The 24,754-nt window shown below is 39.8% G+C and overlaps 1 long non-coding RNA gene and 1 other non-coding gene across 2 annotated transcripts; one reads left to right on the plus strand and one right to left on the minus strand.

Moving 5' to 3' along the window:
- Nucleotides 1-245: 245 nt before the first annotated feature.
- LOC122030411 lies at nucleotides 246-880 on the minus strand. Its single transcript, XR_006125414.1, has 3 exons — nucleotides 693-880; nucleotides 421-513; nucleotides 246-344 (listed from the first exon to the last, which is right to left on the minus strand). It is a non-coding gene; the product is annotated as an uncharacterized LOC122030411 (long non-coding RNA).
- An 18,363-nt stretch (nucleotides 881-19,243) lies between these two features.
- On the plus strand, nucleotides 19,244-19,348 carry LOC122030639. Its single transcript, XR_006125512.1, has one exon. It is a non-coding gene; the product is annotated as a small nucleolar RNA R71 (small nucleolar RNA).
- The last annotated feature ends 5,406 nt before the right edge of the window (nucleotides 19,349-24,754 follow it).

Here is a 24,754-nt window from a genome sequence, read left to right on the forward strand (position 1 = left end):
GGGTAAAACCCTAATCCACAATCTCAACCTACCTAATTAATCTAATGGTTAATTAGGATTAGTTATCTAATCCCTAATCTCCCATTAGATTAGAAATCCAATAGTAGACTAGGGTTAATTACTTTAACCCTAATAATTCCATTAGACTAATTCTAAACGATTAAATCTAATCACAAACCCAATTCGAAACATAATCTAATTCAACAGCATGTAACAAATCTCTACACCTTACCTCGAATCTCAACTGCTGTTGATGCTGGATCACTGATGGATAGGTGGCTGCCAAACCAAAAACAAACAACCTCTCTGCTGGATACACCTCATAACCACAGAACCTAACCTTACTGGATCAATCGGATCAAAATAAGAAGATCACAATTCAACCAAGCATCCCAAATTCAAACAATCACCTCCTCTTACCTCCAATCTGAGACTTCAATCGGCAACAATGAGAAGTCCAAGATCTGATCAGAACAGAACCTCACTCTTCTTCTCCAATCCCGTAACCTCAATCTACAGCAAAGAAGAGAAGATGCCAAAATCTGATCAAGAGGAAAAAGGAAGGGATCCGACACTTTCCTCAATCCAAGCAAGAAGGATTTACTAGAACAAAACCCTAATCTGGCAAAATCTGTGAATCAATCACAGATCCGGCGATGAATCAAGAGGAAAGAAGAGTTTCAATGGCTTACCCTTTGAAGCCCTAATTGCTCTTCCACACCGGCGATCGGGTGGCACGGCTCCGCAAGGTAGATGGCGAAGGCTAGGGTTCGGATCTCCTTTCAACTCCACCGAGAGGTTGCCCGCGCAGAGGCGATGATCCGGAAGGAAACGCGACCTCCAAACTAGCTGGATCGATGGAGGAGATGGGGTGCTCAGCCGCCGACAATCACTTCCCCTGATGACGTCGTCGGCGTCGGATAAGAGAAAGGCTAGGGCAGAGGAAAGGGGCGCGTGATCAAAGGGGATCGGGGAAGAAGAGAGGCTCGGGCTCGGGTGGAGAGGGCAGAATGGAATCGGCGTTTTGGGGAAGGAAATAAAGAGAAAAGGAAATATATATTAAAACATTTCCTCACTTAATCGGGTATCCCAAATAGGCTTTAATCCGAACCTGAAATTGATCCCCTCAAAACCCGTCTTACGAGCTCGGAAAAATTCCCACAAAATTTCTAAAAATTCCATAAAAATTTTATACGGATATTTCTCAAATAACCCTATTTATTTTATTTTTCCGAGATCTCACATTTGCAATCACAGGGCACCTGCATCTCAGACTCAGGCGCTGACTACGGCGATCGGGGCTCGTAGCTGTCGACGTCGGAGCTCTCGACCCTGGCTGGGGAGAAGGTCGGCGACGATCAGGAGCTAGGGCAGAAGGAGACGATCGACTCTAGGGCAAAGGAAGGAGACGGCGGTGGCTTCAGTTTCCGACGAGTGCTTGGCGTCCGCGATGAGAAGAGGAGGCAGTGTTGTGGCTTCAAGATTCCAAGGGCGTCGTTGGCTGAGGTGACGACGCAAGGGGAAGGCTAGTGGTCGGATCCGCGTCGGTGAAGTAGAGGAGGGGAAGAGATCAGGCGGTGAGGAGGAAATCGGGGAAGGAGAGGGGTTCGACGTCGAGTTGGGGAGAAGAGTCGCCTTGGGAACGGTGAGGAGGGGGGTTGGCGCGCGCGAGGAGTCAGGAGGAGAAAAGAGGAGAAGGAAATAAAAAGAAATTAACTTATCTTTTGCTTAATCAAACCCTAGGTACATTCCTCAATCAACTCCCACTTATATTGGGATATCCAAACAGGCTTTACCTTGACCCAATAATTGATCCCCTGAAACTCGTCATATGAGTTTCAAAAAATTTTCAGAAAATTTCTAAAAATTTCATTAATGTTATTCACCTATTAAACTTTATTATTAAATTTTTATTTGGGTACCGTATTTACATAATTACTTTACCAAGTGTTCAGAAATTGATGAGTCTAGAGGACCTGACACTAGGCTAAAATCCAGCTTGCTACACAGGACTCGATAGCTGGTGCGAAGTCCAGATCGGTTCCCGAGACCCGATATATGGCTGGTGTTAGAGTGTATACTAAAAGCCTAGCTTTTGGTATAAACATTTATCTAGAAATAAGAATCACATTGGTCAAATGTCTACATTTATGATAAATGTAGTTGTTCAATTAATTTATATTATAGATAACATGGTGTGTGGTGTCACACACAGAGGATCATGTTATCAGTATCTTATAAATTATAAACAGTAGCTCACGACCATAATGGAAAGGAACAAACCATTGGAAGGTCGTAGTGTAATTAGGTATCAGTTTATCTTGACTGTATAATTACACTAGTACACTCAGAGTGTATTGAGTAGGACCATTTGAGGTCGTTTCTTTTATACTGACTTTATAAAGAAACAAAGACCTCGGTTATTATGGAAGTGTATGCTCTTAATCCTAATATAATAACAAGCACATATATTTGATATTTATTTCTTTAATTTATCAATGGGTGAGATTTAGTTCGATAAATCAATAAGCCCGATAAGTTGGGAAATGGTATCACTTATAGTGTGTGTTGTTGATTATAAAAGGAAACTGGGTCCTAGAGATACTAGGTTGATAATGTCCTCAAGAGGAGCTCATAAGGATTGTCATGTTAAACCCTGCAGGTGGACTTAGTCCGACATGATAATAACGTTGAGTGGTACTACTCTTGGACTAAGATATTAATTAAATGAGTTGTCAGTAACTCACTTAATTAGTGGACATTCTATATCTTAAACACAGGGAGACTAACACACTCATAATAAGAAGGAGCCCAAAAATGTAATTTGGGATTGGTACGGTAGTTCAATAATAGTTCTCTAGTGGAATGAATTATTATTGATAAAATTAAGTTGTGTGTTCGGGGCGAACACGGGATGCTTAATTTTATCGGGAGACCAAAACCAATTCCTCCTCTCGGTTCCTATCATAGCCTCTTATTTATAGAGTACTATACCCACCTATACCCACCTTCATACCCATGAGAAAGGGGCCGGCCAAGCTAGCTTGTGGTTCAACCTAGGGCCGGCCAAGCCTTGGTTCATGGGTGGCCGGCCCTAGCTTGAACCCAAGCTTAGGTGGCCGGCCCCCATTAAATTAAAAAGAATTTTAATTTTAATTTTAATTATGTGGAAGATATAATTTATTACAGAGAATTAAAATTAAAATATCTCTCTTTAAAAAGATCTACAAAAAGATTAAAAGAAAGAGATTAGATCTCTTTCCTTATTTGTAGATTGGAAAGATATTTTATTTTTTCTCTCTGAAAAATTATTCACATGTTGAAAATTAAAATTATAGAAATTTCTTTTTATCAACCATGAAGGGATTTTAAAAGGAAATTTTATTTTTTAAAATTTCCAAAGACAAAAAAGGAAGTTTTAATTGTTGATTAAAATTATCCTATTTGCTCTACATGAGGTGGCCGACCACATACAATTAATTAGGAAAATTTATTTAATTTTTTCTTAATTAATTGTTGTCAAGGAAAGTTAAGGAAATTTTATTATAAATAAATTTCCTTATTTGCCAAAGCCAAGGAATATAAAAGAAGGGGTAGGGGTGCCTTCATGGTGAACAACCTCTATTATTTTTCTCCCTCTTTTCCTTGGTGTGGTGGCCAGCCCTTCCCTTTCTCTCTTCTCCTCTTGTTGGCCGAAACCTATCTTCTTGGTGGAGCTTTTGTTTGTGGCCGGATCAAGGAAGGAGAAGAAGGAGAGAAAGCAAGTCTCATCTCTAGCATCCCTTGGAGCATTGGTGGTGGCCGAAATTATTCATCCTTGAAGAAAATTATTGTGGCCGGCCATCCTCTTCCTTTCTTCCTCTTTTGTGGTGGCCGAAACTTATCTCTTGCTTGGAGTTCTTGTGGTGGCCGGATACTACTTGGAGAAGAAGAAGAAGGAGAGAAAGCTTGTATCCCTTGGAGCTTAGTTGGTGTTTTGTTCTTCGTCCTTGGTGAAGCTTCTTTGTGTTGGCCGAACCTAGCTAGGAGAAGAAGAAGGTGCTTGGTGGTTTCTCATCTCGGAAGATCGTTGCCCACACAATGTCCGAGGTTAGAAGAGGAATACGGTAGAAGATCAAGAGGTTTTTCTACAAGGTATAACTAGTAATTTTTCTTTCCGCATCATACTAGTTATTTATGGAAATAATACCAAATACAAGAGGCTTACGATTCTAGTATTTCGAATATGTTTTTCGATGTTGAGTTCTTTTGTTTTTTCTTTTCCTTGTGATTTGATTGTTCTTTTCGGTTCACCTAAAGTTATTTTAGGAAATTAAATATTAGCTTTCTATAAAAGGTTTTGTCTAGTCGGTGGTGGTTGCTCCCATATCCAAGAAGGCTGTGTGCCTCGCCACGTCAGTACTGGGAACCAATTATGGAAATTAATATTTAATGGAATTAATAACTTAAGATGATTTGGGTCGAACGTGTTAAGTTCCGCAGGAGATCCAAGTCAAAACCTAAAAAAACAAATAGATTAAGTTTTGGATCAAACGTGTTAAGTTCTGCAGGCGATCAAAAATTTAATTTAAAAGAACACATGGTAGCTAGGAAAAGGTTCAGACCTTTGTACAAAATTTTTGTACAGTGGAACCTCTAGGTTTTTTGAGTAGCAACCTACAGCTGGAAGTCTGATTTAGTCTGGGGGACCTCACAATCGATCGAAATCCAATTAGTTCTGTAGACCTAAAACTGGCAGGAAGACCTATGGGTCAAAAGCAAATCAAGCTACTATAGTTGGTAAGTAAGAGGTAAGTGTTGGTACCCCAAGGTAGTTTTGATGTGATCAACCAAGTTAGGTTAGGTCCTATTATGTTTAACCCTGTGTCTAAGTGTGCAGGAACTTAAGAGCATAGGACATCGAGCAAAAGATGCAACTAGCGAGAAGGATGGCACGGGAGAGATTCGACGGGCTCAGTGCATCTGATGAACGAGGTGCTGCAGAAGAGTATGCAAGCAGATGAGAAGGAGGCACGCAACGTTTTCGAGGGACAAGAAGTCAGAACGGAAGCTTGCTTGAGAAGGTCGGCAGTTGGGTTCGAGTGAGCCCTATTCTGAATGGTAGAAATCACCCAAACAAGCGGAACCGAAGCGGAAGACCCAGACCGATGCGAACAGAACCGAAGCAGGAGACTGGGACCAAAAATCAGCATAGGGCTGATTTTTGGCCCTAGGGTGCCCGGAACCTAATTTTTATCTTGTTTAACGTGGCATTTGAATGTTGCATTGGGGATAGATTTCTATCTCATTCCAGGTGCCTGGAACCCTTCCAGGCGCCCGAGCAAGGCTATATAAGTAGCCTACTCCCATAAACTAAAAGAACAACTGAATAGTATGAAACAACACTTGTACACTTCCTAGTTCTTATTTAGCTTTGTTTTATGAGCTTTGAATGTTGTAAGAGACTTCTCTGCCTGAAGGAGAAATTAGTGCGTTTTAACTTCCTTAGATTAACAACTTCTCCGGTTGTAACCAAGTAAAATCTCGGTGCCTCTTTCTTTTTTGTTTCTTCTTTATTCCTATTTATGCAAGTGTTCTTTCAATCAAGCTGTAAATCCGAGAAAGATATTTTTATTTGTTTAATTTATGCAGGGGCTATTCACCCCCCTCTAGCCGACCGCCAACGGTCCTCACAAATAGTATCAGAGTGAGTTTACTTCAGGAGGACTAACCATCGAACGAAGCACACGAGATGACCGGATCGAGCATCCACCCACCGAAGTTTGAGGGAGAATTCGCGAGATGAAAAAATAAAATGGAGATATTCTTTAAAACTGATTTTGAATTACTTTTAGTAATGAAATTCGGTTTGGTAGCACCTGAAGGTAAGGAAGAATACTAGTGGATAAAGAAGGAGTAGGTCGACTTCGTGGTAAACAACAAAGTAGAGTTCCATTTACTGAGTGTCCTACCACCACAAGAAGTCATCCAAATCGACACCTACAACTCAGCAAAGGAGCTTTGGGAGAAATTCCTTGAGCTATACGAAGGAACGTCCGAAGCCAAGCTCGCAAGACGGGATCTGCTAAGGAACTAGCTGAGTAACATAAAATTGGAAGCAGAAGAGACTGTTGCACATCTTCACTCGAAAATGATGAAACTAATCACCGGACTCACGAATCTCGGAGAAAAGGTAAGCAACCGAGATTCGCTAAGGTACGCGATTAATGCATTTCCTAGAATTACCGAGTAGGCATCATTAGTAGATGTTTACTATATATCTAAAGATTTAGAATCTGTCATCTTAAAAGAAATATTTTTAACATTTGAAGTCCATGAAACAAGATGTGAAGATTCGAAGAAGGAGCCGAAGCACAATATTTCTCTCAAGGTGAAGATGGATAACTAGATTCAGAATCCTCTCTCGATGACGAAGAAATGGCAATGATGGTAAATCAATTTAAAAAGTTATTCAAATCTAGAAAATCTAACCATCTGCAGGGTGGAAAGATAAGAAAAATTAGATGCTACCACTATAATAAAGAAGGGCACGTTAAAGACAACTACCCTAAATTGAAGAACAAGGACAAGGGCAAGAATAAGAAGCCTGTCGAAACAAATAAGCATAAAAACCTGAAAGCGACGTGGGACGAAACGTCATACGAATCATAAGTTGAGGCCTTCTCCAGACTTGCGCTAATGGCAAGTCATCAAGAAAATGAACACGAAGCAAGCTCGTCCGAAATGAGCTTCGAGAGAATCGATGAAGGGAGAGCTACATCGGAAGAGAGCAGCAGTTAGGGGGAGTTAAGGATAACGAGATCGACAAGGTAAGTTAGGTACGATCTCTTCCTCTTGATAAATTATTTAAATGTGTTAAACTGTTATCGAAGAACTGTTGCATGTTGGAAAAAGAAAACAATTAATTGAAATTGATTTTAGAAAAATCTTGTTCAGTAGAAGATTTTGATAAATTTAAATTAGAAAATGATAAATTAAAAATACAAGTAGAAGACTTGACAAAATGAGCATGCTTAAATGTTAAACCCTAAAATTATAATGGTCTAAGCTAGCATTTTAGATTTTATAGGGGCCAAGTCAGAAAACTATCTAGAAAATATGTTCCAAAGAAATTTCTGATTAACCTAGTTGGTAGGAACCTATATTGGATTCCAAAAACTTGTATAAATTAAGTTTAAATTAAACTTAGGGCTTTCAGAGAGTAGATTAAATGTTTGATTTCCTTAAATGGCTTTGTCTAGAAAGTGGTTATTACTCTAATAACCAAGAAGGCCTAGTACCTAGTCACAACCTGGAAGCCAATTAATAAACTAAAATATTTAATTGAGTAACTGATAAAAGTATTTAAATATGATTAAATAATACTTTAAATAATTATCAAAGTTACTCAAACATTCTTTTCTTGCATTTTTTTTAACTTAGAAAATTTTTTGCAAAACTTAAAGTTTTTAAAATTATCTATCTTACAAAGATTTTTTTTTAATATATAGAACTTTGCTTTATAAATTTTTTTCCCAAACATCTCAAAGTTTTTTTTAACTTTATCAATTTAGAATTTTTTTTGCGTTAAAAACTGACAAAAAAATTACCCTTGGACTTTTGAGGTACCTTATTTTTTATGTGATCAAAAGGGGAGAAGGGAAAATTAAGTCTAGGGGAGGTAGCTTAAAATTTTTTTACTATTGCAAAATTTATTGATTTTACATTATGTTAGCTTACCCTAACTTAACTTGGGTTGCTCACATCAAAAAGGGAGAGATTGTTGGTACCCCAAGGTAGTTTTGATGTGATCAACCAAGTTAGGTTAGGTCTTGTTGTGTTTAACCCTGTGTCTAAGTGTGCAGGAACTTAGGAGCACAAGATGTCGAGCAAAAGACGCAACTAGCAAGAATGACAGCACCGAAGAGAGCCGACGGGCTTGGTGCGTCTGAGGGATGAGGTGCTGCGGAAGAGTACGCGGGAAGACGAGGAGGAGGCACGCAACGTTTCCGAGGGACGAGAAGCCGGAGTGGAAGCTTGCTCGAGAAGGCCAGAAGTTGGGTTCAAGTGAGCCCTATTCCGAATAGCAGAAATCACCCAAACAAGCAAAAATGGAGTGGAAGACCCGGACCGATGTGAGTGGAACCGAAGTAGGAGACCGGGACCTTTGGCCCCGGGGCACCCGGAGCAAGTTGGGGCGCCCGGAACCTGATTTTTTTCCAATTCAATGTGGCATTTGAACATTGCATTGGGGATAGATTTCTATCCCATTCCAAGCATCTAGAACCCTTCCAAGCGCCCCGAGCAGGGCTATATAAGCAGCCTTGCTCCCAAAAACTAGAAGAACAACCAAATAGTCTGAAACAACACTTGTACACTTCCTAGTTCTTGTTTAGCTTTGTTTTGTAAGCTTTGAATGCTGTAAGAGGCTTCTCTGCCTGAAGGATAAATTAGTGTACTTTAACTTGGATTAACAAGCTCTCCGGTTGTAACCAAGTAAACTCTCGGTTCCTTTTTCTTTTTAGTTTCTTCTTTATTCTTACTTATTCAAGTGTTCTTTTAATCAAGTTGTAAATCCGAGAAAGGTATTTTTGGTTGTTTAATTTGTGCAAGGCTATTCACCCCCCCCCCCTCTAGCCAGTCGCCAACGATCCTAACAGTAAACAACTAGAGGAAAGATCCAGTGAAGACGCATTCCTGGTTGAGGGAACTGTAGGAATTAGTCCAACTTAGGTCCATTTGGGAAACTTAAGTTGAAACCTTGACTAGATTCTGATCTCGAAGAGACTGGATCTAGTTACTATTACTATCTTGCTAAATTGTGCTGACCTTATTTTGTAGGATAAATATATTTTTATTACCTAGGACTAACTCTTTTTTGAAGGGTAGATGGCTGAAGAAAAAGGAGTGTCTGGGCACCCAGAACTAGTTCAGGCACTAGGACCAGCTTCGCCCGGGCGGTCTAGGTGCCCGGGACTGGTCTAGGCACCCTGACCTGAAATTTTATTCTGAAGTTGAGTTGGAGCACAACGACTGGATAAACTCATGTCACTGGTCCAGGTGCTCGGTGTTAGCTAGAGTCCTAAAGCAAATCATTTGATGATTGTATTTTGGACTTGTTGTATCATATTCTATATATAAATAAAGGCATTTGGTTTTTGGTTATTATACTTACTTGTATTGGTGCCAAATAAACTAAGTATAATAACGTCCTTGAGTAAATGGTTCTCACCTATATCAATCGATTAGTTGAACCGATAGTGAGATGATATAGGGAACACTACTCTTAATCATTCCTAGTCGAGTATTAACATTCAGGGACAATGTTAATGCAATAAGATTAGCATGTAGGTCAACTCGATGACTTGATCTCACAAGTCATGGATATAGAGATATCAAGTTGACACATGGGTATGCATTGGAGAATGTATACTGAATGACCCGCCATGAGAAAGTATCATGGATCATTATATGAGTGTCATATACTTTCTCATGTGGCTATTAGTATGACTACTAGTCCTTAGACCTGAAGTCACCATGGTTCTCTACATAAGGAGTTATGTACTTTGGTTTCGTCAAACGTCACCCGTAACTGGGTGGACTATAAAGGCGATTACTGGGTATGTAACAAATTATGTGGAGGGATGTGAGTGATGTAGATGAGATCTATCCCTCCTATATGACGGGAGAGACATCGATATTCTTGATAGAGTGAGACCATGAAGTGCATGGCCATGCCCAAATGAGTCAATATGAGATATTGAGCTCACTTGATTTAGTGAATCTACTTGGAGTTCAAGATTTAGATTGATTAGAGGATGACATGGTCTATGCCTCATATTGATCAATCTAGATGTCTAGGATAGAAGGACATTTGTCATATTTTGTGAGGAGTCACAATTAGTAGTCACAAGGTGATGTTGGATCTCAACATTCTTATAACTTGGGTAGTAATGATGTGTTGCTAGATACCGCTCATTACTTATGCTCCTAAATGGGTTTAGGGCCATTGCCAACGTTACAAGAACCTATAGGGTCACACACTAAGGACAATTAGATGGAGATTAGGTTCATATGATGAACCAAGAGAAATAGATTCATTTGATGAATCAAATTGGATTAAGAGTAATCCTAATTGGGCTAACTTGAGTTGGACTCAAGTTGATTCATGTATTCAATGAGTCTAATTTAGATTATGACTCATTAGATCAACTTAATTTAATGAATTAGATTCAATATATTAAGTTGGCTTGAATCAAATGGTTAGATTAGATCAACCATGGAAGAGATTTGGTCAAGTTTGACTTGACATAAGAGAAAGATAAAAGTCAAGTTTGACTTGACTTTATGTCACCTCATTGGTAAGTTGGCATTGATGTGGACTAATGATGTTACTCCACATCATCATGGGGTGCCACCTCATGGAAGTTACAAAGTCATTCTCTTTAATAGCTTCACATTAATTGCACTTAATGCAAAATTTGGGGTTACACTTGGGAAGTGGCCGGCCACTTTTGAATGGGAAGAGAATTCATTTTTCTCATTCAAGTGCATTCACATCTTCTTCCTCTTGGAGCTCTTTCTTCTCCCTCTCCTCCTCTCTTGGCCGAACAAGACAAGGTGCTAGCACACCTTTGTTTGGTCTTCTCCATCAAGGATTGTTCGTGTGGATACTTCTAGAGGACCGTACGCTTGACGGTCTAGAGATCCGGCACCTTGGACGAGCGGGATTCGCGAAGGGCGCGCTTCAAAGGTATAACCTTTTTCTTCATGTAGATCTAGAAGTAGATCTAAGTAGAAACTCGTACATGTAAATTTTTGAAATCTATCCTTCGCACGAGATCCAGTGGCATGGGTGATTCAGGGTTTCCGCGACGCGAAAACACGATTTTCGCGGCCCGAAAACCCCAATAGTGGTATCAGAGCCACGTGCGAAGGCGTGTACGAGTTTGTTTTTGATTTTATGAAAAAAAATAGCTTCTGTGATTTTCTGTAAATTTAGGTTGTTTATAGTTTTTATGGATAATTTTCTCGTAGAAGCGAAGCACAAGTGTTTCGGCACTTGTAGGCTTCCGCTACCGGGAAGATTTTTCCAAAACGGCATGGTTTCGCCCGAAATCTTTTTGGGACAGCGGGCTAAGGTGATGTTAAATCGCAATGGAACCCTCACGATGGTTAGATCACGGGTAGGGGCGCTCCCCCTGGCCCCGTAAGGGGATTCGTTCCGCGATTGCGCCCGAAAACCGCTAAACGGAACCGCCGGGAAATTGTACCCAAAAAAATTGTAAATTTATAAAAAAATTATAGAAAATTATAGAAATATATAATTTTGAATTATATATCAATTTTGTGATAGTCATGGCCCAAACGACCCAAATTGGATTTGGAAATGTGTTGTAATTCATAATACGGCCTACGTGCCGTTATGTGATGTGCGTGCTGTATTTATTCTTTTTATTTATTTTATTTTCATGACCTGCGCGTCGTGCCTTTCTCTTATATTTTGGTTGTAAATTAGATTTAGACTCGAATATAACTCGAGTTTCAAAATTGTAATGTAATTTTGAAGCGGTGGAAGGTCCACACGAGACGGAGTTACGAGGAGGGCGCGAGCAACACAAGGTGGTCAAAGGAAGAAGCTTGAGAAGCTGTTGACCTTATGTTGACCATCCAATCTTCTCATTGGCTTGAGAAGATCGTAGTAGGGTCATGACACAATCACAAAAATAATTTAATTAATTACTTATATGTATGTGATGCATGTTTAATTAAGTAGTTAATTAGTGCCTAGCGATTAGATTAGATCTAAATCATGCACATGATGCACCCCACGATTAGATTAGATCTAAATCAAGTATTTGATATGCATCATCATTTAGATTAGATCTAAATCACGTCAACTCATAATTCCTACCATGCCGTGATACCTACCACTACCTCGATCGCATGTTGTTGTTGAATCTGCCAAAGCAGAGCAACACATACTATCTTGGTAGGGTACGGAGGGACAATTTTGGTCCCGCCTATCAACGCATGGGTGAGTACAACTCAATTAGATTGAGTAACTAGTTAACTCAGTTGGATCGAGTATAACTATAGGCATTCTTCCAACGGTTGGAAAGATAGGTCAAAATCATATATATATTAACTCTCGGGCGTATTAGCCAAAGCTAACTCGAGTTTTAATATAAATGCGGATTTTGATCCTATAAACAAGAGTTGCATAGAGATGTAATTGATAATCGTTACCTACCGATTATACTAAGTCTTGGGCGTATTAGCCAAAGCTAACTCAAGGGTTAGTATGATGTGGATCTTGTCCCACATGAATTATAGAATTCAGTGGGAGCATCATTTAGTTAAAGGCCTAATTAAATGATTAAGAATATGATATTTATTTCTGTATTTATTTTTGTTGTAGAATTTCCATGACGTCAAACACGAACAACTTCTCTCTGCGTTCTGTCCTTAAGAAGGACAAGCTCAACGGAGCAAATTTCCTGGACTGGTACAGGAATCTGAGAATAGTTCTCACCCAAGAACGTAAACTGTACGTTCTGGAGCAGCCCATTCCGGAGGCACGCGAGCAGACCGAGATGCTTACAAGAAGCATCAAGATGATGCATTAGATGTGCCCTGTCTTATGCTCGTGACCATGAACTCTGAGCTTCAGAAGCAACATGAGTTGATGGGCGCTTACGATATGGTTGAACATCTTTGTCACCTATATCAAGGACAAGCAAGGCACTGGAAGAGGAACTCCAAAGAATACCTGGAAGATCTTAAGAAGAAGAGAAATAAGATTTCTACTTCAGGTATACATGTTATAGAAGTCAACCTCTCTATTTCTTCATCGTGGATATTAGATACTGGATGTGCTTTGCACATTTGTACTAATGTACAAGCGTTGAGAAATAGCAGGGCATTGACGAAGGGTGAGGTAGACCTACGAGTAGGCAATGGAGCACGGATTGCTGCTATTGCTATAGGAACTTACTATCTATCTCTACCCTCTGGGCTTGTACTAGAATTAGATGATTGTTGTTATGTGCCTGCCTTGACTAAGAACATAATTTCAGTTTCTTGTTTGGACAAGAAAGGATTTTCGTTTACAATAAAGAACAAATGTTGTTCCGTCTATTTAAACGATATGTTCTATTGTAGTGCACCTCTGATAAACGGACTCTATATTCTAGACCTTGAGAGCCTTATCTATAACATAAATATCAAGAGGTTCAAGTCAAATGACATGAACCAAACCTACCTTTAGCATTGTCGCTTAGGTCATATAAATGACAAGCGCTTATCCCAGCTCCATAAGGATGGTTTGCTGGACTCATTTGATTTTGAATCATATGAGATATGCGAGTCATGCCTACGAGGCAAGATGACCAAGACTTCCTTTAGTGGGCACAACGAGAGAGCGATTGATTTGTTAGGACTTATACAAAGTGATGTATGTGGCCCTTTCAATGTCGCTGCTAGAGGCAGTTATAGGTACTTCATCACATTTACTGATGACTTCAGTAGATATGGTTATGTGTACTTGATGACACATAAGTCTGAATCCTTTGAAAAGTTCAAAGAATTCAAGAATGAAGTACAGAACCAGCTTGTCAAGAGTATTAAGATACTTCGATCCGATCGAGGTGGAGAATACCTTAGCCATGAGTTCCGTGACTATCTAGCTGAGTGTGGGATTCTATCCCAACTCACTCCTCCTGGAACACCACAGTGGAATGATGTATCCGAAAGGAGGAATTTAGACATGGTACGATCGATGATGAGTCACACAGATCTTTCGACATACCTTTGGAGCTATGCTCTAGAACGGCAGCTTTTATACTCAACCGAGTTCTATCTAAGGTCGTGATAAAGACACCATATAGGATATGGACTGGGAAAGATGCCCAGGTGTCTTTCATGAGGATTTGGGGTTGTGAGGCTTACGTTCGACATCAAGTCTCAAACAAGTTAGGACCCAAATCCAACAAGTGCTATTTTATTGGATATCCCAAGGAAACTAAGGGATATTACTTCTACATTCCCAGTCAGCACAAGGTAGTTGTGGTAAAGACTGGGGTCTTTCTAGAAAGGGACTTTGTTTCTAGAAAGACTAGTGGGAGCACGTTCGATCTTGAAGAAGTTCAAGATGCGAACAATAGCACTGATACCTCGATGGAAATTGAACAGGAACCACAAAGTGTTGTGGATGATGTTGTTCCACAAGGAGTTGAGGAACAACAACCAGTTCAAGTAGGCATACATCTTCGCAGGTTTGATAGGGTACGTCGTCAGCCTGAGAGATACTCATTTCTCTTGTCTGACCATGATGACATTGTGCTCATAGAGGATGAGCCCACCACCTATCAGGAAGCTGTGATGAGACCAGATTCTGAGAAATGGCTAGAATCCATGAGATCCGAGATGGAATCCATGTACACCAACCAAGTATGGACTTTGGTTGATCCACCTGAAGGAGTAAAACCCATTGGGTGTAAGTGGGTCTTTAAGAGAAAGACTGACATGGATGGACTTATCAATAAGGGTCGCTTGGCAGCTAAAGGTTTCAAGCAGATTCATGGTATTGACTATGATGAAACCTTTTCTCCAGTAGCGATGTTTAAGTCCATTCGGATCATGCTTGCTATTGCAGCTTACCACGATTACGAGATATGGCAGATGGACGTCAAAACCGCGTTTCTGAATGGAAACCTACTCGAGGATGTGTATGTTACGATCCGCAAGTGTACGGAAATGTCGCAAGTAATATAAAAGATTATCGTATCCACAGGGACTGGAATAAGCACTAGAAATGTCTCAATGCGAATTAGCTAAACAACTATCCAAGCGTTTCAAATGCAAAGTAAGGGTAAACAAATCTAATATTAAAGATCAACAAACAAGAGTTTAGTATTTTGGGTTATGATAAAGGGAGATTCTAGGAGCTTCGGTTTCTTTGTAAGATTTCTTGAATGTAAATGGTTCACCAATTCTTTTCCCTCAATTGTCAAACACTTGTAGAAAGTTGTCGGTTCTCTCTTGCAATAGATAACTGGCTAAGGACTGAGAAATGTATCTAAATATGATCAATTAGATGTGAACCTACGTTGTCCTTACACAGAAGCGCACCTATTACTATGCCTTCCTCGGATATCAACATAGAAGCCCACAACTTATTAATCTATCAAGATACAAGAAACTAATCACAAAATCCATCCTACTCTCTTCAATATTCCTATTTCCTCTTCAAGATTATCTCTCAAACGTCCTTACACGGGCTTGTACCTGTCACGTGGATCCCTCGGATGATCGAGTGAGAGTTTATCTTTACAAAGTCCACAAGAAATCCAAACAATCAATCAAGAATGAGAATTAAGCACAAATCACCATTAATCATTCAAGATCTAATTGATACAAGCAAGACAGTGTCATTGAAATAAGAAAATGGCAAATCCATAAGAGATTACATCAATCCATCATACAAATACTCCCTTAATCCTAGAATACAAGATCTACTCCATGAATCGAGGAAGAGAACCCGAAGAAATAAAGATTACAAGCATTTCTTAAATCCCCAATTCAAGAAACCAAGAAGAGGGGGAAAGAGAAAACTTATCTATGAAGAAGCCTCGTCTTCGGATCCAATCCTCGCTCCAGAGTCGAAATCGTCAAGATCTCCCTTAGAATCACCCAGAAATCCTCCCAAGAATGGGAGGAAACCACCAAATCTTGCCTTCTCCCAAAAGGGGGAGAGATTCCCTTTCAATTCATGAAGGAAGGTTTAAATAGAGGAGGAAATCGGGCGCCACACGGCCCCACGACACGGCCGTGTGAGATCCACACGGCCATGTCCAGTTCCTCCTCTGCCAATGCTGCACGGCCGTGTGGTGCACACGGCCAAGGCTCTCCTGCTCTCTGGAAATGCTACACGGCCGTGTGGTGCACACGGCCGCCACCTGCTTGGTCTCTGGAAAATCCACACGGTCGTGTGGTGCACATGGCCACCATCTGCTTGGCCTCCGGAAACTCCACACGACCATGTAGATCTACACGGCCATGTAGGGCTTTTGCTCTGATTTCTTCAAATCAAGACACGACCGTGTGGGATTCACACGGCCATGTCCTCTTCCCTTCCTATTAGGACCACACGGCCATGTATGATACACGGCCCGATGCTCTTTCTCCCTTCAATTACTTCCAAGCTTGCTCAAGGACACTTAATCTTCACCAATTTCGACTCCTGTGTACAGAAAACAGATCTCCGAACCAAAAGAATAAATATGCTAAAAGGAAAGCTGGAAGTATAAAAATGCATAGATCAAGCATGCTCAAAGTATGTAAATGTGCGTAAAAACATGCATAAAAGAGTATATAATCTACGCACATCACACCCCCAGACTTAAACCTTTGCTTGTCCTCAAGCAAAATGCTGCAGTCTAAATTCATATGTTCTACAACACATTCATAAAACCTAGCGCACTTTCCTAATTCTATCAAAAAGTTTCATTAACAAGCATGATCATGGAAACAAGTAAAGTATGGTTCAAGCATAAGAATCTTGTGTACAGTGTAAAAGTAACTCAACACCCTTCAAGTTTCAATCCATGTCCTAGTCAAGTCATCATCAAATTTGAATTCCTAATGTTTCCAGTGAAAGACAAGTAACCAGTGATAGGCACTTACTCACCATTCACTTGGTTCATATTTCTCAACTAACCCAAGGTCTCAAAGGTATGCTCAATCTCAAGAGAAGCTAAGCAGTCATTTCCCCAGTAACCTAACTCGGTCTCAAAGGGGTGACTTGCTAGATTCCACTCATGACAACTATTTTTTATATCCCTTTTTTTTTTTTATAAGTGTTTGCATTGTGCAAAACTTATTCACAAATGTACTTTTAGCACACATGTTGGGATATTTTGATTTTTCCAAATGAGCTTTAATGATTTGAGCCGCATCCAGTAACCAAAATGAAAGTTGAGAAATCACAATGGAAACCAAGTACTAAGCAAACAAGATGAATCATGACTATTTCAATGACATCAACTATTCAAGCATCAAGCACAAGTGTAGTGAAGATAAAATCCTTAAGGTCGAACCAAAATTAAAACTCATCACCATAAGATTCTTAGCTTATTAATGCTTCCCAAGATAGAAAAAAGAACTACACAAAGTTTACTACTAGCATCATTCAAACATCATGAATCAAGACAATAATCGTGCTAACATTTCACTTGAATCCAAGAAAGCATATAAGTGAAGATTTGATGTTCTCAAGATGTATGCCACAAAAAATCAAAACAAAATGCAAGACATAAGCAAAAACAAAAACAAACAAAGCAAATCAAATGCATCTAATGCATCCCCCCAGACTTAAATTTTTCATTGTCCCAATGAAAACTAAAAACAATGTGGAGGAGATTTTAAGAGAAGTTACCAAGTGATGAGCTCCAAATGGTTGACATTCATGTTTTTAAAGATACTCCTCCATCCAATACTCACATTCCTCCACAACTTTGAATTCTACAACAATAAGATAGACAAGAAAAATTAAGTAGAGGATACATGTTTATTATAAAGAGAGAACTAAAGACATAAAAGAAAATAAGGGAAATGAACTTGGGTTGCCTCCCAAGAAGCGCTTGTTTAAGGTCATTAGCTTGACCACCTCATTAGATTCATCTAAATCTTGCTCTTGGAGGGGTAAGATATTTTAGAACCCTCCTACCAAGGGCTCTTATTATGGAGGGAGCTTTCATCAAAGGAGCTACAAAGTAAAGTATAACTCTCTCCATCTTCGTCTTCTTGGAAATTTTTTCAGGTGGTCGAAGACGGTTCAGATTAAGCTTCCAATTATTGGCCCATGCGAAATCTGCACATCCAAAAGAAAAACAAATCTCCCACAAGCATATTATATAGTATAGAGCTAGAACCATATCAAGATAAGATGAATAAGTAATAAAAACTGAATCACATCCAACAAAGTCAATTTTAGGTACCTCCATAAAGTTTTCCAAAAGATCACAAGAAATACTAACCTTACTTTACTGAGAAATACTTGAAATTTCTAAACATGTAAATGTGACTTCCTCTGAATCAAATGATGGTTCTGGCTCTAGCTTAGGTGTTCATGATATCAATGATGGTGATTCTTGAGACTCTACTAGCTCTGTATAAGTCCCTACACATTGTTCCACAACATGATCAATTCTTAGATCCTCTAAGGGTTGTCTTGACAAAGGTGGTGATCCTTGAGATGCTGCTTCCACAACACAGCTCCCTACACATTCTTCCATATCATCATCATCAACACATACATCAAAAAATAAACCAACATCTATGTCCTCAATAGGAGAATCAATAACAAGAGGATCAATAACTTCACTTGCAGTTTTAAGTTGATCTACCACATCACATTCATCATCTGAAAATTCAATGTCACTATAACACCTTATAAAATTTTGAGGTAGATCTGAAAACTTATTTACCACTACATTATCAATAAAATCCTCATCTGAAAAATCTTCATCTTCATTTATATTCAAAAATCTACACTCAACCATATTAGTGTCACAGGATTTGCCGAAGTCTTTATTTTCATTTACCCCCACTAACCTTTGTGGAAAAGGAACCCTTAGTGAAGGTCCCGGGAAAGACTGAACTCCCTTTTTCCCAAATTCCCTTTGAGCTTTTGGAGGAGGTCCAACTTGCTTATCTAATGTTGGTGTGATTAATCGTTGAGGGAAAGGTACTTCTGGCCTTTGGGAACTTCCTAGATAAATGGAATTGAGTTCTTGTGATCTTCTATTATTCTTCTCCTCAATTCTAAACATGTCATTCTTCAGAAGTTCTTCATGATTTTTGCCACTTCTCAACCCCACATCATCACACTTTTCATTGGATCTTGACTGTGTAGGAGGGGGATCTTCTTTAAACCATTTTGAAACAATACTATCAAGCTTTGCCCCCAAATGTTTGAACTCCTCACTCTGTGACTTGTGAATTTCAACATTTTTAGGTGGTTGAATTTCATTTTGTTTGACAGGCTCTCTTACATTTATGACTTGCACTTCTTGAATATCTGAGGGAAATTCCATCCAACTTTTGTTCGACCATTCATGGAGGTTCAATGTCACTTGATCAATTAACGAATAAGCTTCATCTACACTTTTGTCCATAAAAGAACCTCCAGCTGATGAATCTAATAAAGTCTTGTCTGAGAAAGAAATTCCCCATAGAATATGTGCAAAATCAACCATTTTCAAAACCATGATGAGGGCACTATCTTTGAAGACTCTTGAATCTATCCCATGCTTCAAATAATGATTCTCCATATGCCCGAGAAAATTTGTTATGCAATTCCTCATATACACCGTTCTACTTGGAGGGAAAAATGATTCAGAAATTGCTTCTCCAATTGTTCCCAACTTGTGATGCTTTGAGGAGAGAGAATATAGCCAAGTCCTTGCTTTATCCTTGATACTGAAAGGAAATGTCATCAATCGAACTGCATTTGCTGATACTCCTTCGCATTTCACCAAATCACAAATCTCTAAAATGTTTCAAGATGCAGATAAGGACTTTCGATACTTCTCCTCCAAATTTGTGACCTTGTATCATGAAAATTATCTCTGGGTCTAGTTGGAAACTTTCGCTTCAATTTGAGGTTGCACAATGGGAGATAAAAATCTTGCAGAAAGGGTGTAGAAAAATTTCTCATGGGCCTGCTTGACATGTTAGTGCTCATGGATATTCAAGAAGAAAAAGAAAATTATCAAGAATCAAAAACAAGAAATAAAATGCAATATGAAAAGCAAGAAAGCAAATGCAGAATTTAAATTGCAAGAAAGAAAGTGCATAATGAAAACAAGAAAGAAAAGATAAAAGGAAAAAGAAAAATATCTAGAATAATTCATATGCTAAAAATTGCAAGATATGTTTACAAAAGAAAAGAAGAAAGAAACTAGATCAAAAGAGAAAACAGAGAAAAGTTAGATTAGAGTGCTAAAAATCAAGAATGCAAAGTTAGAATTAGAATTAGAATTGCAACAAAAAGAATTGTTAAGAATGTTATTCAAGAAAGGAAAAACTTTTGAAAACATAATTCTAACAATTAGTTATAACTATGCAAATCAAAAGAAAGAAAGAAAAGTTATGTTTAGTCTAACTCAATTGATAATTCCTAATGTTATAGCGCAGTCCCCGGCAACGGCGCTAAAAACTTGTTACGATCCGCAAGTGTACAGAAATGTCGCAAGTAATATAAAAGATTATCGTATCCACAGGGACTGGAATAAGCACTGGAAATGTCTCAATGCGAATTAGCTAAACAACTATCCAATCGTTTCAAATGCAAAGTAAGGGTAAACAAATCTAATATTAAAGATCAACAAACAAGAGTTTAATATTTTGGGTTATGATAAAGGGAGATTCTAGGAGTTTCGGTTTCTTTGTAAGATTTCTTGAATGTAAATGGTTCACCAATTCTTTTCCCTCAATTGTCAAACACTTGTAGAAAGTTGCTGGTTCTCTCTTGCAATAGATAACTGGCTAAGGACTGAGAAATGTATCTAAATATGATCAATTAGATGTGAACCTACGTTGTCCTTACACAGAAGCGCACCTATTACTATGCCTTCCTCGGATATCAACATAGAAGCCCACAACTTATTAATCTATCAAGATACAAGAAACTAATCACAAAATCCATCCTACTCTCTTGAATATTCCTATTTCCTCTTCAAGATTATCTCTGAAATGTCCTTACACGGGCTTGCACCTGTCACGTGGATCCCTCGGATGATCGAGTGAGAGTTTATCTTTACAAAGTCCACAAGAAATCCAAACAATCAATCAAGAATGAGAATTAAGCACAAATCACCATTAATCATTCAAGATCTAATTGATACAAGCAAGACAATGTCATTGAAACAAGAAAATGGCAAATCCATAAGAGATTACATCAATCCATCATACAAATACTCCCTTAATCCTAGAATACAAGATCTACTCCATGAATCGAGGAAGAGAACCCGAAGAAATAAAGATTACAAGCATTTCTTAAATCCCCAATTCAAGAAACCAAGAAGAGGGGGAAAGAGAAAACTTATCTACGAAGAAGCCTCGTCTTCGGATCCAATCCTCGCTCCGGAGTCGAAATCGTCAAGATCTCCCTTAGAATCGCCCAGAAATCCTCCCAAGAATGGGAGGAAACCACCAAATCTTGCCTTCTCCCAAAAGGGGGAGAGATCCCCTTTCAATTCATGAAGGAAGGTTTAAATAGAGGAGGAAATCGGGCGCCACACGGCCCCACGACACGGCCGTGTGAGATCCACACGGCCATGTCCAGTTCCTCCTCTGCCAATGCTGCACGACCGTGTGGTGCACACGGCCAAGGCCCTCCTGCTCTCTGGAAATGCTACACGGCCGTGTGGTGCACACGGCCGCCGCCTGCTTGGTCTCTGGAAAATCCACACGGTCGTGTGGTGCACATGGCCACCATCTGCTTGGCCTCCGGAAACTCCACACGACCATGTAGATCTACACGGCCATGTAGGGCTTTTGCTCTGATTTCTTCAAATCAAGACACGGCCGTGTGGGATTCACACGGCCATGTCCTCTTCCCTTCCTGTTAGGACCACACGACCATGTATGGTACACGGCCCGATGCTCTTTCTCCCTTCAATTACTTCCAAGCTTGCTCAAGGACACTTAATCTTCACCAATTTCGACTCCTGTGTACAGAAAATGCACAAAAAGCAGATCTCCGAACCAAAAGAGTAAATATGCTAAAAGGAAAGCTGGAAGTGTAAAAATGCATAGATCAAGCATGCTCAAAGTATGTAAATGTGCGTAAAAACATGCATAAAAGAGTATATACTCTACGCACATCAGTGTACATGACACAACCTGAGGGTTTTGTATATCCAAGGCATACTAGCAGAGTATGCAAGCTGCATAGGTCCATTTATGGACTAAAGCAAGCTTCTCGAAGCTGGAATCTTCGATTCGATGATGCGATCAAACAGTTTGGTTTCATCAAGAACGAAGATGAGCCTTGTGTCTACAAGAAGGTTGTAGGGGATATAGTTGTCTTCCTCATATTGTATGTGGATGACATACTACTAATTGGGAAGGACATCCCTATGCTTCAGTCTGTCAAGACCTGTCTAGGGAGTTGCTTCTCAATGAAGGACTTAGGTGAGGTATCTCGCATTCTAGGGATTCAGATCTATAGAGATAGATCTAAGAGATTGCTTGGCCTAAGTTAGAGTACATACATTGACAAGGTACTCCTACGGTTTGTCATGCAGAACTCCAAGAAGGGATTTCAGCCGATGTCACATGGCATGAGTCTTTCGAAGACTCAAGGTCCCTCTTCTAGAGAGGAGAGAGACCGCATGGATCAGATCCCTTATGCCTCAGCCATAGGATCGATCATGTACGCCATGCTATGTACTCGACCTGATGTCTCGTATGCTTTGAGCATGACGAGCAGATACCAGTTAGATCCAGGTGAAAGTCACTGGATAGCGGTCAAGAATATTCTTAAGTACTTAAGAAGGACTAAAGAATATTTCTTGATATATGGAGGCGATGATGAGCTAGCTGTAAAGGGTTACAGTGATGCTAGCTTCCAGACCGACCAAGATGACTATAGATCGCAGTCGGGGTTCGTATTTTGCATTAATGGTGGTGCTGTCAGCTGGAAGAGTTCGAAGCAGGACACAATATCTGATTCTACAACAGAAGCCGAGTACATTGCTGCATCAGAGGCAGCAAAGGAGGCAGTTTGGATCCACAAGTTCATCACTGAACTTGGGGTGGTTCCTAGCATTGCTGACCCCATTGAGCTCTATTGTGACAACAATGGAGCTATAGCACAGGCGAAGGAACCTCGCTCACACCAGCGGACCAAACACATACTACGGCGCTTCCATCTCATTCGAGAGATCATCGAGAGAGGAGATGTGAAGATTTGTAGAGTACCTACAGAGGCTAACATCGCAGATCCCTTGACCAAGGCTTTGGCACAGAGGAAGCATGATGGTCACACTAGGTCATTTGGGCTTAGAGCCTACACTGATTGGCTCTAGTGCTAGTGGAAGATTGTTAGCTAGAGCCCTAGAGCCAATCATTTGATGATTGTATTTTGGACTTGTTGTATCATATTCTATATATAAATAAAGGCATTTGGTTTTTGGTTATTATACTTACTTGTATTGGTGCCAAATAAACTAAGTATAATAACGTCCTTGAGTAGACGGTTCTCACCTATATCAATCGGTTAGTTGAACCAATAGTGAGATGATATAGGGAACACTACTCTTAATCATTCCTAGTCGAGTATTAACATTCAGGGACAATGTTAATGCAATAAGACTAGCATGTAGGTCAACTCGATGACTTGATCTCACAAGTCATGGATATAGAGATATCAAGTTAACACATGGGTATGTATTGGAGAATGTATACTGAATGACCCACCATGAGAAAGTATCATGGATCGTTATATGAGTGTCATATACTTTCTCATGTGGCTATTAGTATGACTACTAGTCCTTAGACCTGAAGTCACCATGGTTCCCTACATAAGGAGTTATGTACTTTGGTTTCGTCAAACATCACCCGTAACTGGGTGGACTATAAAGGCGATTACTGGGTATGTAACAAATTATGCGGAGGGATGTGAGTGATGTAGATGAGATCTATCCCTCCTATATGACGGGAGAGACATCGATATTCTTGATAGAGTGAGACCACGAAGTGCATGGCCATGCTCAAATGAGTCAATATGAGATATTGAGCTCACTTGATTTAGTGAGTCTACTTGGAGTTCAAGATTTAGATTGATTAGAGGATGACACGGTCTATACCTCATATTGATCAATCTAGACGTCTAGGATAGAAGGACATTTGTCATATTTTGTGAGGAGTCACAATTAGTAGTCACAAGGTGATGTTGGATCTCAACATTCTTGTAACTTGGGTAGTAATGATGTAAGGCTCCCTAAGCCCAGTTGGGGAGGCTATTAAATAAAGTAACAGAATGAGGTTTCATGGGCATAAACGGGAGGTTTAAATTAATGAACTTTCGTAAAAAAAAAAGGGGATAGAGGCGAGGATAGAAGATGAATTGATACAGTAGGGTTAGAAGGATCAGAATGATAAGATTAAGAGGAATTAAATAGGGGTTAAATAACTCAACTTATCTACGTTAACATCAACTAGGGGAAACAAATGTAGAATTAAACGGTTATACCTACCTAAATTGACACTCATTAGGTAAACAAATAAGGGTATATTAGCCACTCTCACCTAAGTTAATAACCTAAGCTATTGCCAACTTAATAACCCTAGGTATAAAGAGTCCTAATCTTCACATCAACCGGTACCCTACAGTGCAATCACCGTCTCCTCACGCGCCGTCAACCTCGGCGGAGCTACTGCTTCGGTGGTGGAAGCTGAGGGCGACGCTGGATTTGGAAGCCGACCGCCACCATGAGGAGCAGATCGGACAGGGGAAACGAGGACGCGCAGTGGAAGTCGCGGGGGTCTCGGGGAGAACGGGGAAGCGCAAGAGCAGGCAAGTACATCTTAGGGTGATAAATTGAGATCTGTAAGGTAGTGAGAAGTGGGAAACTTAGGGAAGGTGAGCTATGGTATAGATTTTTACTGGTTAATTCTTCCTACGGATGTTCTGATTGGTTTTCTTCGGAGATGCCACGATTTGTTTCTCTTGTTGTTGCGTCCGTTTGTTTTTCTTTCCCTACCG

This window comes from Zingiber officinale, chromosome 10B (genome assembly GCF_018446385.1).
Source record: "Zingiber officinale cultivar Zhangliang chromosome 10B, Zo_v1.1, whole genome shotgun sequence".
NCBI lineage: Eukaryota > Viridiplantae > Streptophyta > Magnoliopsida > Zingiberales > Zingiberaceae > Zingiber > Zingiber officinale.